The following is a 12,793-nucleotide window of genomic DNA, read 5'->3' as shown; positions in this document are numbered from 1 at the left end:
TTAATCTGCATTCAGTCTTGTACTTTTCCATTCCTATTCTATGGCAGCACTTTCCATTACTTTCATTTAACTCAGATGTCTAAAAACTTTTTTGTCTTTAAATTTTTCTTTTATAGAACAGAGGATTTTTCTGAGTTAATTATGGATGACATTTGGAATCACTGAGAAAACTCTGGTGACTTCCACAGTTTTTGTAATTCCCAGTTTCAGGTTTTTTCTTATTTGTTCCAGATCCTTTTTTCTGCTTGTTTGTAATTATTAAAGTTGTTTATTTTAATTTCTATTCATTGAATACCACGTCCATTCATATTTTGGCCACTTACTTATTTCAAATGATGCTTCAGCTGTCCTGCTTACTGGATAGAAATAGATGAAAGCGTGCTCTTTACAAAAAGCCACATCATCTGACTTCAAAAAGAAGCCCTCTGCTCCAAATATTATCCCTGTAATTGGCAATAAATGAAATAGATGCTAAAAATACCTAACTTTTTTTTTCCTGTCCATAATTCGGTTGTTGCTGGCTTTTGGCTTTGTGTATATCTACATTCAAACTGTGTGCCTTTGAATATTTTCCTCTTCTGTGCTGATAAAGTGTGCTCATATGGTAGTGACATGTGCTGTTCTATTCTGCTGCAATCTAACACCATGTGATGACACTAACCAACCAAAAGCAGAACTTTTGACCTGTAATTTCTATACTCACCTTTTCTTGTCCTTGTGTTCCACTCTGTCCTTTTTTCAGCTGTAAGACAAAGTTTCACATATATCCAAACTCTTAACAGTGTTTAACTTACATTTGTCCCATCCATTTATCACATGTGGCTCTAATTTCAGGGCGCTATGTCACATGATTCAAGCCTTTTGTTTATTTTCCTTTCAGTGTGTGTTTCTGCCTTTTAATTTTCTTTTAGAAAATCCCCATACACTTTTTTATTTATCGTTATTTCTTCCTTTTTTTTTTCACCTTTTATTATTTAATATTGTCCTTAATTTTCTTACACCAGACAAATATTCAGGCTGGTTAATTTCATCATGGTAGTTGACTAATTTTGATTCAAACTGCATTCCCATCTTCTTTTACTTTAGAGACTGCATATGCCATTATAAAACTGGATTTTTTTTCCTGGGTTCATAGATTTACAAGACAGAAAATAAAATTAATTTGACTGTCATTTCCCACAACCATTGAGTTGGTATTGGAGAATTAGCTAAAGAGAAAATAAGGTACCTTAGGTTTTTCTGACATAAGAAGGAGTAACAGTAATTAAAAGACAAGAAATAAACTGTATTTCTGGCTTACTCCCAGGCAGACTGGTGTAATTTAGTATCTTCTCAAGAATAAGTATGCATTTCCCAAAGATACCTAACTAAGGATAGATACCCTGCTGCCAGAAGACAATGCAGCTTGATTGATGGGGGGAGAGGCCACCTTTTCTGTCAAGATTACACTTAACTAAGGATTAGATCAGAAGACCTTGGTTTCCATTCAGGCACATCCTTAACCTCAAATTTACTTTTGAACTTGAGAAGACACAATACTGTGTAGTTTCCTACCTTTGAAAAGGAGATAGAACTGCTCTTCAGGAAAAATACATTTTAATGTCAGGCTCTGATTCTATTTGAGGGCCTGAGATACTACACAGACTGAACATCCTCAGTTTAGAAAAAAAATAAGAAAAAAAGAAATCAGTATTTGATCTCATGAGTTACTTGACCTTATGTCAGTATTTGATTTTATTCCTTGGGGCTTTATTTTTTTCCCTTCCTGATTGTTTCATTGTATGCTCAGTTCACATTAACATAAATGAGAGTTGGATCTGACTTTTTTGAGTTATTTTCCGCCTGCTTTTTAAAGTCACAGCGGCTATCTTAGTGTCTTTCAGACATTGAAAATCCTTAAAAGTGCAAAATGTTTCTGTAGGGTAAAAAAAATTGCACAATATCAGTTTACAATAATATTTTTTTTTTAAATCTAATAACATTAGATAATTCAACAATTTTAAAATATATTTTTCTTTTTTGTATTGGACACATTGCACTCTAAATTAACATTTAGGAAACCAAAGCACCATTGTGAAAAGAAAGATTATCAATAGAAGCAATGAAACATTAATTTTATAGTATTATTTTGACATATAAAGGAAAGTCATAGCATTCAAAATAAATGACATAAAACAGAGTTGTATGCATTGCAGTTCCATACTCCTAATTTTCTGCATCAGTCTCTGTAGTCTGACAGCTTCATGAGCCTCTGTACTAATTAAAATTCCATAAATGATGTCATAAAAACCTCAGATTCTATTGTTTATATCAACTATAACTTGATCCAGATTTTGATTTCTTTTCATGCCAAAGACCGCACAAAAGCTTTCTTTTCTTTTTCATTAAGCTTCTGTTGATATAATTTCCCACTGAATAATATCTTATTTTACCATGATAATGGTTGTTTTCTTCCTCTTGTAAGATAATTAATCAGAGTATAAAATTTTGAATGTACACGGTCCCTTTTTCCAGTCATTGCTCCAGCTACTTTTTAAAAGAGAGTATTTCAGTATTTCTTCATCATTTCTCATTCAGCTCAACAAATATGAATTTTCATTGCCACTTGATATCCTCTATACTTTTGCATTTATGTAGAGAGCATAATGTAAAATTGCAATCAAAAACAGTTGTGGTATCACTCCTGTCTAATGAAAATTGTTCAGGGCAGGGGTGAGGGATGCAAAAAGCAGCAGGAGTGATCTTTTCAGTCATATTGTCCTTCAAGTTGAACTCATTCCCTCTTGTCCTGTCACTACATGCTCTTGTAGACAGTCTTGCCCCAGTTGCCCTGTAAGTTCCCTTCAGGCATTGGAAGGCCACAATTAGATCACCCCAAGTCCTTCTTTGTTCCAGGCTGAGCAGTCCCAATTCTCTCAGCCTGTCCTCATAGGAGAGGTGCTCCATCCCTCTGATCATCTTGTTGGCCTCCTCTGGACTCGCTCCAACATCTCCACGTCCTTCCTGTGCTGGGCACCCCAGAGCTGATGCAGCCCTGCAGGTGGGGTCTCACCAGAGCAGAGCAGAGGGGCAGAGCCACAGACCATGGAGAATGTTGGTACCTACAACCAGAGGAGGATCAACTTCAGCATGGGGCAAAGGGACTAAATAGACAAATTAATTCAGATCTTATCCGAGCTAGTTCAACGAACCTCGTATCTGACAGCCACCTGAAGCTCTGATTTAGAATAACCCAAAAATTAGGTTCTAATCAGGAAAAGAACACTACTGTCTCTACTGTTGAGTCTTTCAGTGCCTTTCTGCTAGCCCAACTAACTGCTTTATCTATACCTCCCAGATAAATTTAAGATATGAGCTCAGAAAATTTTGAGTTTTACATGTCTAGCAAACTTTGATTTTCACTAGAGATCTGGTATATTGAAGACAGTGTTCCATGGAAACCATAATTCCATGCATAGGACAGGAGTTTCTCATAGCAGATTTAGTCCTTAAATTGTAGCTAAATTACAAACAATAACAAAATTCAGCAACAGAAAAGACTTCTGAAGCCAAAGGCTCCTGCAGAACTTAGTCATCAGCCCCTTAAACAGTGGAGAAATTCTGTCCCTGGGTCTGGATTAGGTCTACTGTACTAAAGGGTAGACTATTTGTCATGGACAGAGGAAATTTACTGCCAAGTCTTTAGAGGGCAGAGAAGCAAGTCAGTCTCACAAACACCATCCTCTATGTCTGGAAAATGCCTTTAAATGCCATTTCAAAAGTATGTGGAAGCTTCTACTCTGTTACTCTCTTCCAAAAAAAATTGTGCCACTGGTCTGATTTTTTTTTCACTTTTTGGTGGGCTAAAAGATGAAAGACCTATTTGTCTCATCAAATGACCCTCTTCAAATCATTAACACTGTAAGATACAAAACCACATGTAAGTTAGTTTTCCTCCCCTTGTGCTACATCTTCCCCTTTTTTTTTATGCCCACTTTTCATTCTGAGAGATATGTAGTACTAAGAATATTATAACCCCTTCTGGCAACAGAACAGAAGCATGGTTTCCATTAGAGTTTATTGTTTTTTTCCTTTTTAATTTTTTTATCAATCCATATGAATCCCAAAGGACTTCAGCCTTTGATAGAAACTGTAGTCAAGATATATTGTGGGTCTAGTTCTCCCATATTTCTATTCGACTTATACTGTGTATTTAGTTCCCCTGTGCCTAGTTAAATTAAAATATAAGTACAATACGTGTTCATGTAGTACTCTGAAAATGAATTTGTTTTGTTCTGTAAAAAACTACCCTCTTTAGTTTTATGCACACAGAATGCTTGGAAGTGTTCTAAGATTAAAAGAAAAAAGAAAATGCTTTTCCATTTCATCAAGAAATATATATTTTACATGAAAAGTTTAATTCCTTCAAGTTAGTCTTTTCAGCTACTCTACACATGTATCTTTAGGGTGTTTTCTACTGCCCTGTAGCCCAGGTCAGCCAGGGAGGTCCCATCTGTAATGAACAGAGGCAGCAACCCTTTGCCTCTAATGCTCTGACTTCACAATCAATTCGCAGAAGCAGCATCTGGCACTGATGCCCAGAGAAGTGCTTCTATCACCCCCCTTTCACCTCCCTGCCATCTCTTCCCTCCTGGGAAAGCTTTGTCTGCCTGCACAGTGAACCAGGTCGGTGAATTGATCTTGCTTAAAACTAACATAGCAAAAAATCCGCTGTTTAGTTTTAACCAGAAGGTAAATGCTTGTGCTGACACAAGGGAGAATCAGAACCCTGACAATTTAATCTGGTTTAAACTGATTGCAAAACCACAGCATTGCATACCTGGCTTTGAAAATGGGTAATTACCATTGAACATGGTCATTTTTATCCCCTATTAAAGGTGCTTGAATGACTACTTTAGCCTTTTAAGAGCTATGCAGTTTGTCTGAAGTTCAAGGAAATTAATTCCCTCAAAGTGATTTACACAATGACAGAAAGTTTGGCACTCCTTAATTCTCTTTATGTGCCAGGGACTGTGTTGTGAGACTGAAGGAGAATACACTCATTTTAATCCACTTGCCTCCCTAATCTGAATTACTGTATTTACCTTTATTTCTGTATTTACCTTTATTTCTGTATTTACTGTAAGGCAAAAATAGAATATGATTCAGTCATACATACTTAGCTTCATTTTAAATGTGTTGTTTACTGCCTCCAACTGTAGATTTCACTATAGTATTATCTAATTTTAATCTTTGAAAAATCTTCCCAAAACATAATTTTCACAGACCCCTTGTAAAAAAGTTATGATGAATTAACATCTGTGCTAATCTAAGTGTAAATCTCAAATGCTTTTCAATTTACTAGGTCAGAAATGGAGTAGTTAAACAACAGTTCAGAGATTTAAAGAATCAAAAGCAGTTCCTTCTGCTAGAGGTCATAAAAAAGTTAGACTAGTCTTAAACAAGAACAACAGACATTGTGAAAGTCCTCAGCTAAGCATGTCCCTATCAGTTCTTACCTTGGTAAGAGAGGATAAATAACTAAGTGACTACATATGTCCCCAGAATGGCATTGAAAACCATTTTATGAACTCAGTATGACAAACTGTGTCTGTGGGTAAACATATTCTACATTTCTTACTCAGAGCCAAGAAAGGAACTGAGAGCTGGCTTAAATAATATGACATGAAGCACAGATCACAATGCAGCAAATCTCAGCTCTGAATTCTTTATTGAACAAAGAAATTAGAAAATGTAGTATGAAAAGAAGTGCTTAAAAGGAGTTTTTAGGCCCATATCCAATGCAGGGAATCTGTGAGGCTAAACCAAGCAGCCTACTAGTCTGGCAGAAAGGACTGTGAGTAATGCACCTCATTTAACACACCTTCATCAGCCAACAATGGATTAACAGCCTTGCACAAAGTGATTCCAAAGGTCATTTCAAACTCTAGAAGTGCCATTTTTTCTGATTGCTTACAAGAATCTAGTAATTTGCTTAAGTAAAAAAGTATAGTTAAACAGAGAGTATTTGTCAAGATTATTCTGGGTCTTGGGGCCGTGAAACTGTGCTCTCAGAAATGTTTCTACTATTTAAGCCTTTTTTTTTTCTGTGAGATTTCTTAAAACATTATTGAAATTTCTTTTTTTTTTCCCAGAACATGTTGCAGTGTGTTGAAGTACACCCCTACTTTTTACCTCATGTTTTCTACCTTTCTCTATTTGTAACTGCCAGATGAAATATATAAAACAGGGTCTAAATTTTGTAAAGGTTGAGGAGAAAAGTGGAAAATGGATAGCAGGCACCAAATTTATAGTAAATATATGAAAATGTTATTTACATCAGTACCTATTTTTTATTTGCATGGCTGAAAAGATGAAGTAATTAAAAATCTGTCGTATAGACATTTTCTCTATGTCCTCTTTACCCAAATGTAGCAGACATATCTTGGAACAAACAGCAAAACTACTCTGAAGTTTTGAGGCAAGCAAATACTGTGAAATCACATTGATTTCTGTAAGTTTAGAACTGTAGCAAACATCACCTAGTTTAGGATTAATTGTCAACAAATGCAGAATAATAGTAAAATAAATCATGTTGGTGAGTTAAGTACATCCAGCCTTTGTCTCTCTGCAGTGCTGCATTCTAAAATACCAGCTTTCTCATATTATAATGATTAGAGAAGTGGTTTTGTAGGAGAATGGTGACAAGCACTTGATAGTGACAAGCACTTAATAGACAAACTCCTACAAAGTTGTACTTTGTTTTAAAATGTGCAAACTGTGCTCGTTTCTGAAGTGTTTTCCAGGGAGCATCTCAGCAGAAGTTGTTTGCTTTTGATACAAATTTGGAAGGGCATTTGATAAGAGTAACTATGAAATACCAGAAATGCATTTTTTCTTTCTTTTAGTCTCTCTTGTCCATAGTAGGTCTGTGGCTTCTCATAAATGTTTCTGATGGACCAATTCCATGACAAAGCAATAACCTGTGGTGCTCTTTGGTTGCCACCTTGCATACAGCCCAGTACTGCAACCTGGAGTGTACATGAGAGACTACAGAACAGCATATTGACCACTGCGCCAAAAATGACATTGGGAAATCTTCATGTCTGATGAATTCTAAACAGCAAGAGGCATTTATTTCATTAAGCTAATGCTCTGGCCCAGAAGTGGTACCTCACACCTGAGGTTTGTGAGGTGTTTCACTGTTGTCTTGAAAGTCATTATGCCCTGATGACAATGAGTGCCACATACTCATAGTATTCACTCTTCACTTCCTTTAGTGCCCTAAAGAAATATTCCAAGAGAAGCAGTCCCTGAGTGTCCTGAGGCCAATGTTACACTGCTGAATGGAGCAGCCTGAAGCCCCTTCACTGGGCCTGAAGGCAAAGCTCACAGTTCAAGGTCCAGCACGTTGGGCCATTCCCGTTCCTCGTGTTTCCCAGCTGATATAGTCTCACCCAAACTGAGAGCCAGCATCCAGCTGAGGCCAGCTCTCCCCTGAGACATTGCTGACCATCATCTGCTGAGGCTGAAATGGAGCCCTGGGGAAGGGACAGAGGGGCTGGGGGCTCCTGGGTCCCTGGCAAGGGCAGTCAGGACTCCTGGGTACCCCCAGGGCCCTGGCAGCAGCAAGGGTGAAGAGGAGGCTCCCTTGTCCATCTTCCAGCCTACATTGCCTGGGAACACGGACTGTGAGGTTTTGATCATTCTTCTCTCAGATATGTTTGGGGTGCTAGAATTTTCTGTGATAAGAAGAGGAAATTAGGCCCTGGAATTCCTGGTACATTGCAAAGGAGGACTCTCCTTATGGGCCACAATTTGGGTTTTACCTTTGGGCTGGAAGCCGGATCAAATGAGCTGTAAAATAAATAACAGTAAGAAGTAAACTGTAAAATAAATAACAGTAGGAGGTAAACTGTAAAATAAATAACAATAAGAGGTAAAATGAAAGTAAGAGGTAAACACCTCTTACTTTCCAGCTTTTCTTGCTGTGAGGAATATATCTTTTTTCTTCGTTAAGATGTTCAATTTTCTGCAGATGCAACCCAGTTCATCAGAAAATCTGTTGCTTTTTTAGCCACAAGGTCAGGGGGGGTGTATGGTTTTTCTTTGCTTTTTTTTTCAGAAGGATAAACTCCCTGTTGACATGTTTCTTTATTAAGTGATATTAGAATAAAACGTGATAGTACAGGGTAGTTTATTAATCATCTTTTTTTTTCTCTAAAAGGCCTTATTTTTCATTTCTTTACTTGCATATGTTGAAGCCAAAATTTTGTTATTTGAAAACTTAGAAAAATTGTGTTCTGTAGCACTCATTCTAAAGCCTTCTAAAAGAAAAGATTCTTGGAGAAATAATTATTGACTCTTTCATCAAAAAATGGGAAAAAAAATATCTGAAGTTTCTATGTCAACATTGTAAATTCTCTATGCTCCATTTCAGAAATCTTTACTAGTTTAAAAGAGCTTTCCATTTTTATTTAAATTTAATACTGTATTTAAATCTACATATTGGTATATCAGGAGACTGTAATATCAATATCAGTGAAAAAAAAAATTACCAAAAAAAAAAAGGAGTATAAGAAAGATGAAAAAATCTTGACACTTTGTCTAAGGAGATTAAATACAAAGAAGAAATGTTTTGAATAACATAGTACTGTTACATATCAGCAATAAGTTTTCCTCACATTTCATTCACAAATTTTATCTTTCCAGTATCACTTAAAAAAGAAATAAATTTTCAAGTCTAACTTCCTCTCGTTTTACATCCTTTCATAGAGCACAGGTCATTTGCCAGGAGCAGAACATTAACTTAATGAATCACAGGTAGCCTCAGCAATATGTAACTTTTAAAATTATTTCTGTACTGGAATAGATAAAGAACAGAATGTCACAGCCGCTGATTTTGCGCTTTCAAAATGTGTCTTAAATCAAGCCTGGAGACGAGGTGAGAGGACCACTGAATGATAACTGATTAGGATGATATCACGCATGGCAGTCACAGAAAAAGCACATGTAACTGTGCTGACTTCATTTTCTCTTGGGCCACAGTAATAGCTGTCTACCTGCAGCTACCTGCAGAACCCCTGATAGCAGAGTGATAGGGGAAACAATAGGTGAGCATGCTGGTGCTGAATACAAAACAACAGCCTTTGAAGTGAAAATGTAGATGAGAAAATGAGAAAAGAAATTTGGGTCTTAAGTGACAGAAATATTTAGGTTGTAAAAGTGGCTTTAAGAGATTTTTCATGTAAGATTTATAAATATATTTGTTTATTTTAGAAAAATATGAGCTGAGAAATTTGAAGAATATACAAATACTTGAATTTCTGTGGTTTAGGGAAGAAATCTTGTTCAAAATGAAATACTATAGGAAAAGAAGCTTGAGTTAGCTTTCTAATTGTTTTAGAAAACAAATTATATTATTACAGAGCAATGATTGCTTGTGTTTGGATAGCTTTGTGGTTATTCACACAACACAGAGCCCTGCAAACAGAAAATATTGAAAGCACTGAGCCTTACATGACTGGAAAAAAAGAACTTGTGTGTTTCCTGATGTTCATCCAGAAATCTTACTTTATGGCTCTCTCTGAGACTTTGGAATAACCAAGAAAAGTGAGTATTTTAACTCATTTAAAAGTGAGTAATTTAACTCATTTTCAAAAATGTGCTGCTTAGGCAAACTCTGCTGTGAACCTCTGTTAAAATGCAAATGATGCAGTCACTGATGAAGTCAAGGGCAGTGGCAGTAGGATGCTGATGTGTTTGCATAGATCTGAGCATTCAAAGCAAGCACATACCCCCAAGATTGTGCAGACCACTCGTTATTGTAGCATTGCACACACACATGCACTCTCCCCAGACAACACCTTTTTTGTCAGGTTTCTGCAGAGCACCAGAACTGGGTTCTACTTTTCTTCAGCAGTGAAATAAAAGACCAGCTGGGACAGAAACCCAGTTTGTGCTAGTTTGGTTAGGGCATTCAGTGCTTATTGTGGTGGAAGCACTATGGAATCTGTCATTTCAGTATTCATCCCTCAAATATTTACACTAAAATTTAGGTTTCCCATGTTGCAGATACAGCTGTCTTTATGGGTATTAAAACCTGCCAGCATCCACACATCACAATGTGCTAACAATCTAACTTACAGCTCATCAGTCTGGAAAATAAAAGATATTATTATTGATGAGCCTGTTTATCTATTCACGCCTCATTCCTTTGACCTTTAGGGGGAAGTCTGGAACAGATTGATGTTCATGGCACCAATCTGATGCCATGCCAGCCTGCTGACCACATTGTTGTTGAATCACCCAGCAAAGTTGGGAAACTTTTATTTTAAACAGCACAAATTATAAAGATCATCCCTGATTAAGGAGATTCTCTGTGCTTTCCAGACATTTGCAGTTTACACTGTAGAGACATCAGGCTCAGTCACCCAGAGAAGGAAGCACAGTCATGTTGTCTGCTGGAGGAAAGATTTCTTGTTCTCCCTGCTAGAACCAGGAGTATCTGTTCTGTTTCAGTTAGGTGACCATTGCAGGTCATGCAGAGGGAAGTGACTTCGCAGGCTGTGGGGGAGCTGCAGATGTTCAGGTCCCAGCCTCTCCCAGAACAATAATCACTCAGAGGATGCAGAGCATAAAAGACCCTCAGTGTACACAGAAAGTGCCAGAGGTAGCTGTGACTATTGTTAATGAGTGGTAGAAGAATAATTCTCTCTGCTCTATGTGTGTGTATGTGTATTTTCAGTCACAGTGGTAACTTTCAATTCAATACCCTTTATAAAACCTCCACAGTGACTAATTATAAGAGAACCAGGAGCAACTACTATTAGCAGAAATAGGATTGTTATTCAATAACCTTGTGAGGCTGCACATCCAATGACATTCTGAATCTGTAGTTATTAGATGGGGGGTCTAGTGAAGGTTATTTCAGATTGCTGCTGGCGTCTTGCTGCTGAGCTCTGTATATTCAATGCCACAGTGTCAGCAGCTTGAAATTCCCTGTCTGGATTTTACACAGTTGATAATCTTCAATTTAGAACTGTTTGCAAAGAAAGAGAATGAGAATGAAGTGTTTTCAAAATAGGGGCATTCTGTGCAACTCTCTGTCTCGGGGCAATCCTGTCAGTCCATTCTCAGGCACTGCTCACCTGCAGCAATGAGTCATGTACCGAAATAAACAATTTGCTGAAACTGCTGTGATGTGTACTGATGCTGATTAACAGGCTGCAGACATTTGGAAATTGCCTTTGTATTCAGTACATGGCTTTGTTTGAACAAAAGGTATCACCAAGTAAACTGGGATGCCAAAGATTTCTACAGACCCAGATCTTTGCCTCCTCCTGCTCTCTGAAAGCAAGAGCACCAGTGGGTTTCAGCATTACAGAAGCAGGGAGGATGTATTTCATTTTCACACTGTGTGGATGTTGAAGAGGGAAGAACAAACCAGCAAAACAGAAAACAGACTAGTCTTTTCAGAGAGCAGTCTTCAGGGCACTGGCTTAATTCCATTCCAGAAGGTGACAAACAAAGCCAGTAAATTAATTTCCAGCCCCAACATCTGTGTTTTTGTAATAAGAGACTTACCAGTCCCAGATGATTCTTGGACAAATGACTTTGAATGGCTGTTTTCATTGGAAAGAAAAGGCAGCTCTTCCCTTCCCTGCATAAAAGTTCTGCTCCATGAGCCATTAGCTGTTTCCCAGTAATTTCTTTAAAATTTGTTTGTTGGAAAAAGACCAAAAAAAATTTAAAAATTGTTACTAGGAGTAAGTGCAGCAAATGTAACATATGTCAACCTCATTAAGGATCTGTACTTAAGATAGAAAAGCAAGATGAGGGCACAAAACAAGATAGAGACCCATCTTCTGAGAGAGTAGAGACCCTTTTTCACATTTATCACACACTGGGCTTTGGTACAGCACTGTTCTGAGCTGACTGACATACACAGAATCTGCCTTGTCCCATCTATCCAGTAATGCTTCAGTATGAATTTCAGGGAGGTTTCTTCAGCGTGTGTGCTCAGAGAGTTTTTCAGTATCTGCCCCTAATTTGCTCTGCAGTCAGGCAGCCTTGTTTCATTGGAAACTCATCTCCTCAGCTTGCAAGCAGAGGTTAAGACATTCTTCAGGATTTGCTTCTTTCACAGACCATTTTCACTATCTTCCCTTTCTTTAGACAGAAACAGTAATTCAGAACAATGATTCAGAGATTTTTATAATCTGATTTCACTTTTTCTATTTAATTGAACGGTCATACCATGATTGTGCATATAGAAACAGAATCTGAATTTCTCTAAAATTTTAAGCCTGTTTTAGAATTGCCAAGCTCTTTCATGTTCCTGCTGTAACATTATCTTTCATTAATCCTCCTTACATAGACAAAGAACTCCTGTCTGTAACCAGAGTTGAAAAATTTTCCTTCTTCATTCAAATCTGTTAACACTGATAAGCACAGATATGCAGTCCCTCACACATGGCTCATTGCAGGGTAATGTTTATAACCTGACAGAACAAAAAGAATAGATAAACACCAGAAATTATATATACTAATTCACTTACCTGTGGAACCAAAGCAGCCCACCTCTGATTGCATTCCAGGCTTTTGAGCACAATTCTAAGCCCATTCTCAAGGCTAGACTTGTTCAGTACCCACAGTGCTTGGAGAAAAACTACATTTTGGCATGGAGAATGCTCAAGATTAGGAGCATGCTGATACTCAGTCCTCTATTAATATAGACCAAAATAGCCCATCCTGCACTGTGAGCAGATGGAAAACAGGGAGATATACAAAATTGAGATATAAAAAATGAAGG

At 37.3% G+C, this 12,793-nt stretch overlaps 1 long non-coding RNA gene across 1 annotated transcript; it reads right to left on the bottom strand.

The window, feature by feature from the left end:
* Window positions 1-2,086: 2,086 nt before the first annotated feature.
* LOC139589861 (uncharacterized) lies at window positions 2,087-12,668 on the bottom strand. Its single transcript, XR_011679150.1, has 2 exons — window positions 12,540-12,668; window positions 2,087-3,101 (listed from the first exon to the last, which is right to left on the bottom strand). It is a non-coding gene; the product is annotated as an uncharacterized lncRNA (long non-coding RNA).
* Window positions 12,669-12,793: the final 125 nt, after the last annotated feature.

The sequence above is a fragment of the Agelaius tricolor genome, unplaced genomic scaffold, assembly GCF_023055355.1.
Source record: "Agelaius tricolor isolate 1412-34295 unplaced genomic scaffold, bAgeTri1.0.p SCAF_5, whole genome shotgun sequence".
Lineage (NCBI taxonomy): Eukaryota > Metazoa > Chordata > Aves > Passeriformes > Icteridae > Agelaius > Agelaius tricolor.
The sequence above is the reverse complement of the archived record's forward strand: the minus strand, read 5'-3'. Positions and strand labels throughout refer to the sequence as shown.